Genomic DNA, 7,612 nt, shown 5'->3' on the forward strand with positions numbered 1-7,612 from the left:
TAGAGGAACAATTATTGGACAAAATTTGAATTCAAATTCAAATTATAAAAGTGCAAAATTTAAATTAATTTTCCCACAATAATTTCTAGAAAAAATTCAAATGAATTTTGTCCAAAAAATTAATATTAGAACCGACCCACAACCGCACCTGGCACAGCCGGACGGACGGACGGCGACAGCACGCGCGTGTGGTTGTTTTGGCTAAGGTTCACTTTGTCCATAACTCCTCCCTTCTACAAACTTGGGGTGCCTCTTGGGGCCCAACCCAAGTATTTGTAGGCTAGAGTTTATATACTCAACAAAACTCTCTTAAAGTTTCAATGTGGGACAAGCCTTTCCAAAGAAACCCACATTTACTTCCTTAAATTTCCTATTCCATGAACTCAAAAACGACGTCATGTTCCCATTCACTCAAAAATAGTTTTGACGAACCGTCTTCACCGGGTGACTTGCCACGCGGCAAGGAACAGTTCACCTCTTCGGACTCACCCCAAAAGACGTTTGGGGCCCACCCAATTTTGGGCTCAAAGTCGGCCCAAAATAAGCCATATAAAACACCATTTTTCCAACACTAAATGTCAAGGGTGTCGGGCCCTCTTAGCCTTTCGTGTTGTGCATTTTAATAAATTTAAAATAATTATATTTTTTTTATAAAAAATGTATATTAAAAAATATATAATTATTTTAAAAAAAAATTAAAATATTTTTAAGACATTCGTTAACAAAATTTTTTATTTTTTATAATTATATTTTTCTCCTTAACAATTGATTAATTACATTCCTGCATAACTTGTTCTAACAAAATATAGCATTTGTAGTCCTCAAAACATGTTTTTTTTTTTATTCAAACAAAAACTAATTTACCCAAATGTTTAAGTGTCATTTGGTAATGTTGTTTGAAAACATAATTTGTGTTTGTTTTTGTTAAAAAACACATAATAAAAAAACCCAGTTAGTATGCACGTATTTTTAAATAAATAAAAACAAAATGAGAATATATTTTATGAATTGCGGGAATTAACTTGGCTAATTCAATTGGCTATTTTTATACACTCTAATTAGAGAGCTTAGGGTAGCAAATGGTGCCTTACTAGCAAGAGGGAGTATGCAGAGGTGTGAGGAATGGCCAATACGATGGTTATCAGAGGGGGACACTTCTAAGAATATGATGTATTTGTGTCAAGTTTGTGTAGGATACTAATACTCTTTAGATATTTTTCTGACACGTGTCTAACACTCTTTAAAACGTATCTTATTTTTTAATTTTTTTTAAAGATTCGGACACTTTTTAGACACTTAGAGGACACTTGTGTCTATCGCTAAAACATACATGTCTGAGGGGGTAATTTGTGAGCAAATTGGGCCGAGCTAGGACAAGTCTTCTTTGGAAGTTGGGCCGCGCAATGGGCCAAGGAGATATTTTGTATTTCGGCTTTGGGTCGAGGTAGGTACCAGGACGGTTGGATGTGTTACTGGGATTGGGACCTATTTACCTTCTGACCGGGATGATGGCAGGGCGATGGGCCGAGCTAGGTGTAGCTCGGCAGGATACCAACATGTAGCATGGTCATCATGGCTCGCCCATGTTGAGCACGGAGTCGAGGTAACATCAATGGCGAAGGCCGAGCTGTGTATAGCTCGGCAGGGTGGCATTCGATAAATAAGCTTTCGATCACACGGTCCGAATGACAGGGGACCGAGATAAGACAGTTCGGTCAGGAATGTATAATCGAGGTAAAGGGTTCAGCCATCTCACTTGGCTTGCAGTGATGAGACTCCTAAGAGGACTCTACTAAGGAGAGTAGAGTTCTACTAGGATTGTGCAAACCATCTCACTTGATTGATAGTGAGTAAGGTGTGTGATTCCTGGGAGGACTCTTATAAGAAGAGTTGGAATCCTACTAGGATTGTGCCAAGCAGAATCTATAAAAGCTCATAGCAGGACCTATGGACAGGTATCATAATCCCAATTCTTACTCTAGAATACACAGAGCTTATTGTCTATTGTCTAGTTGCTAACTTAGGTATCGAAGGGGTTTCTGGCACACACCCAACGGTTAGCTCACGTTTGTGTTTTCAGGTGGCAAAACGACGACGTTTGAAGGAGTGCAAACTTGATCAACAGGATTATACGAGAAGATTATTTCGTGCTCGTACAATTGGCGCTGTCTGTGGGAATTCCAGAAAGAACAAAACCTCTTGATCGAGTTTTTCTCTCTAGTTGGAAGCAATGGCGCACAATGAAGACTTGCTGCAATCTGCTATAGATGGACAAACCCTGGAAGGGGGTGGGAGGCGCGAAGGTTTACCTTTTATCCCATCCATGACGGAATTAGATTCCAGCGAAGGAATCCGCGGAGAGAAGCGAGAGAAAGACAGGGCTCAAGTCCACACCGCTCTCAAAGCCCTGATAGACAAAGACAAAAGATGGATCCTCAGGTTCTCGAAGATCACATAAGGGATCAAGACGAAGTAATAAGAAGAATGGCGGCTGACATAGAGTCTATGAAGAGCCAGATAAAAAGCAAAGGGGTGGTAACAAAAAAGGGGCGTAAAGGAAACACATACTCTTGCCACTCAGAAGATTGTGACAGACAAGTCACACCATCACAAACTGAAAGTAGAAACCTCAGGTCGGGCGATACACAATCAAAGACTTCCAAGACATGCTACTCCAGGCCTGAAAGAATGAGGACTGAAAGGGCTCAAATGAGAGAAGACACTCAGGCTCGCGACCTCTACAGAGTCTCCGCACTACAACGATTGACTCCTAAAACACATGGGAGTGTCGAGATTAGAATTCCAGAGCCATGCCTTGCCTATGAACCAGCAGACAAAGCGTTAGCAAGGTTGTAGAGCTCACCATTCATTCCGACAATAGAGAACGCACTATTACCCTCAGGCTTCCACCAGCCCAAATTCACTATTTGTAAGGGGAAGTCGGACCCCTACATACACTTGAGCCACTTTTACCAGGTTATGGCCGTGTATCGGCGAAACGAGGCTCTAATGTGTATCCTGTTTCCTTCCAGCCTTGGTGACCTGTGTTTAACGTGGTTTGAAAGTTTGCCAGAAGGTAGCATAGCTTCGTGGGCACAACTAGCAGAGGCATTTGTGACCAAATTCAAAACGAACACCAAGACACCAGTGGAGATTGACCAGCTTCACTCCATAGACATGGGCGAGAAAGAAACATTGAGGTCTTACAATAACCGGTATTGGGAGACTTTTAATCAGATTGGAGATTACCCTACAAACCTAGCTATTGCATAGTACAAACGAGGTTTGCCGGCTGGCAATAAGTTGAGGGATTCAATGACAATGACGCCGCCTCTTACTATGGAAGCCCTAATAAAGAGAGTGCACCAACACATCCGAGTAGAGGAAGATAGGGCTCGCACCGAGGAAGAGTCCGGCACAACAGCAATACCAGACAAAAAGCCTTTGGCGAGAGTTAACACGGTTGACAAGTAGGACTGACCGTACAAGAGTCTTTGCCCGACTAGGGGACAATTAAGAAGTTTGGCCGGAATAACCAAACATTTAGCTCTCTTCAGCCGAGATCAAGATCTAGGCTGAAGAATGTTGGACGGAATAACCAACTTTGAGCTCTCTTCAGTCAAGATCAGGATCTAGGCTGAAGAGGTTGGCCAGAATAACCAACACCTCGCTCTAGGTTGGCAAAAATAACCAACTTTGAGCTCTCTTTAGCCGAGATCAGGATAGACTAAAGAAGTTTGGCAGGAATAACCAAACATTTAGCTCTCTTCAGCCGAGATAAGGATCTAGGCTAAAGAGTGGTTGGCTAGAAAAACCAACACTTTCCTAAGTGGAGATAAGGATCTAGGCTGTAGGAAGTTGGCATGTATGACCAATAAAACTTTTTTGCACCCTTTAGCCGAGATTAGGATCTAGGCTAAAGGCGGTTGGCAGGTATGACTAACAAAACTTTTGTACTCTTTGGCCGGGATGACAGTTACCTCGGCCAAAGTAGGTTGGTAGGTTTGACTAACAAGTTTTTTGGATTCTTCAGCTGAGATGCGTATCTCGGCCAAAAAAGGTTGGCGGGATCAGGTAAGGCCAAGCTAATTAGTTTGGCTAGACATGCAGTCAGAATGATGCAAAACATTGAAAAAGACAGTCACTGAGCAAAGAGATCGAAATTTTTCATTACAAAAGGTGGGACATATAGCCCGGTTACACAGAAAGAACGTCTTCTAGTGCGATTGCGAACTTGAAGGATATAAATGTTGAAGGCAAAAATGTGGGGCTGGCTGTTCAAATTTTTGAAGGTACATAACGGTTGTAGCAAGAGAACGAGGATAATGGGGGCACGTCACGTATCCTGGGAATGACGTCGTGTCAAACATGCCAGATTAATGCAAGGACGTGTTGAGCAACTGACAAGGCTTATTGGGGCCGAACAAGCTGTGAAACCGAACAATTTTTTAGCTCGGCAAAGTGGGGTGTTCTTAGCTCGGCTAGAGGAAAAATAATCCCAATCATGCTAGGAAGATGGAATTAAGGAGCAATTGAGAGGGCAATTTGTAAGCAAATTGGGCCGAGCTAGGACGAATCTTCTTTGGAAGTGGGGCCACGCAATGGACCAAGGAGATATTTTGTATTTCGGCTTTGGGCCGAGGTAGGTACCAGGACGGTTGGATGTGTTGCTGGGATTGGGACCTATTTACCTTCTGACCGGGATGATGGCAGGGCGATGGGCCGAGCTAGGTGTAGCTCGGCAGGATACCAACCTGTAGCATGGTCATCACGGCTCGCCCATGTTGAGCATGGAGCCGAGGTAACATCAATGGCGAGGGTCAAGCTGTGTATAGCTCGACAGGGCGGCATTCGATAGATCGGCTTTCGATCACACGGTCCAAATGGCAGGGGACCGAGATAAGGCAGTTTGGTCAGGAATGTATAACCGAGGTAAAGGGTTCAGCCATCTCACTTGGCTTGCAGTGATGAGACTCCTAGAAGGACTTTGCTAAGCAGAGTAGAGTTCTACTAGGATTGTGCAAACCATCTCACTTGGTTGGTAGTGAGTAGGGTGTGTGATTCTTAGGAGGACTCTTATAAGAAGAGTTACAATCCTACTAGGATTGTGCCAGGCAGAATCTATAAAAGCTCATAACAGGACCTATGGACAGGTATCACAATCCTAATCCTTACTCTAGAATACACAGAGCTTATTGTCTATTGTCTAGTTGCTAACTTAGGCATCGGAGGAGTTTCAGGCACACACTCGCCGTTAGCTCACGTTTGTGTTTTTAGGTGGCAAAGCGACGACGTTTGAAGGAGTGCAAACTTGATCAACAGGATTATACGAGAAGATTATTTCGTACTCGTATAATGTCTATCTATTAGACACATGTGAAACTAATTATAAATTTGAAAGAAATAATTTAAGATACAATAAAAAAACAAAAACCATATAAATTTATAGAAATTAGTGTCATATTACATTTTTATTATATTTGAATGATATATTCATATGTATCGCATATAATAAATATATAAAGTTATATATTTTATGCGTAACCCCCACGTGTCGCATCTTATATTTTTTAAAAATTGATATGTTGACGTATCCATATCGTATCCGTGTCGTGTCGAGTATATGTTTCCATACTTCTTAAGCTAATTGAAACTATATTAATTGTCAAAGGAATTTTATACACTTAAGAAAAAAAGACAATGTTAAGGAGGACTTGTCATGACACTTCTTTGATACTTTTAACACCAATAAAACATACATCTAAATATGTTTAAAAAATTTATAATCTCCATATTTGAGATATTGAGGGATATGAATATGTTTAGGATGGCCACTTTCCCCTACCCCGCTCTATCCTCGCATAAATTTGAATAGAATTACTTGAATCTAATAAATTTATACCAATTTTACTCCTTTAAACTTAAAAAAAATATTATTTTTAAATTAAATATTCATATATATATATATGATAAATACAATTGTTTATCTTTATATATTACATATAATAAACTTATAAAACTATATATTTTTCATGTATCTATATATTATATAAGAAAAATAGGTTTCTAACCCACAAGTCTTATGAGAGCTCCAATATCTCAATCTTAATTTTTTAATTTTTTGATTTAAAAAAAAAAAACTCAGCATTTATTGACTTCTCCCAATCTACAAACCGTTTTGACTTTTCTCATAATTACTGCAACACCCTTTTCAACTTCTCTCATTCACTATGATTACTGATGGGATTGTTAAAATATTTTTATAAAAAATCTAAAAAAATAGTAATCAATCCATTTAAAAGGAAAGTTAATTATTCTATTTAAATATTTAAATAACTTTTATGCCTTGATTTACATATTTCAAAAGGAAAGTTAATTAATTCATTTAAAAATTTAAATTTGAAAGGAAAGTTAATTAATCTATTTAAAAATTTAAATAGCTTCTATGTCTTGATTTACACAATTTAAAAGGAAAGTTAATTAATTCATTTACAAATTTAAATTTAAAAAGTAAGTTAGTTAATCTATTTAAAATTTTAAATAACTTTTATGCTTTGTTTACACATTTCAAAAAGAAAGTTAATTAATTTATTTAAAAATTTAAATTTAGAAATTGAGAAGGAAAGTTAACTAAAATATAAATTTGAATTTAAATTTTTATACTACTAAAATATAGGAATTAATTTACATCTTTCATAGATTTTTTTTTCTTAGTGTTTAATAATTTTATATGCATCGATATTCCAATCTATATATTTATATTATAGCAAACAGACATTCCATTAAAAAAAAAAATCATGAATCGTCCAAAGATTAGTGATGTAGATAGAATCAAACAAAATGTGTAGGTCTTAGAGTTTTAAAGTAAAAAATTTATGTTAGAATTTGTTCAAATGTAATTCTCTTAATATTTATAAATATTTTTTATTAATTGACAAAAAGCATCATAAATATAAAGATTATTTCTTTTTTTTTAGTATATTGAGTTATTAAAATAAGATGTATTATAGGCATAACCAAAATTGTTGGAAAAAAAAATTGATTCAAACTAAATTTTCTAGACTCTTTTTTAATATTTAATCTAATAGTGAAACCCTCAAACTAACTTATATCGATTATAAACAGATAAAGATAATTTTAAACAATCAAGACAATTTTTAATGACTAGGTAAATGTCACATTGGCATAAATATTAATCAACTAGCTTTCAGGTCACTTCTAATATTTAGTCCAACACCCCAAGTCAATTTTAATCCATTTTCACATAAGAGTTATAATAACAATTTTAAGTAAACAAATTTTTAGGTTTTACAAAATAAGAAAAAATTAGTATATTAAAAAATATAATTTATTACTATCATATGATAAATTAAAATTACGAAACTTATAAAATGAAATGTATTTATATTTTATTGCAAATAAAATTTTTGTAATTTATTATTTAAATTTTACCAATTAAATTATGACATGCATGTTTTTATTAAGAACTTAGGAAATGCAATTAATGATATTAGAATAAAAATATTCTCTTAGTGTAACTCTAATAAAAATGAATAAAATTTAATTGATTATAAATCACTTTTACAACATATTTCAAATACATTTTATATTA

Source organism: Camellia sinensis, unplaced genomic scaffold, assembly GCF_055761805.1.
Source record: "Camellia sinensis isolate YWXY unplaced genomic scaffold, ASM5576180v1 Unanchor1, whole genome shotgun sequence".
NCBI classification, from domain to species: Eukaryota; Viridiplantae; Streptophyta; class Magnoliopsida; order Ericales; family Theaceae; genus Camellia; species Camellia sinensis.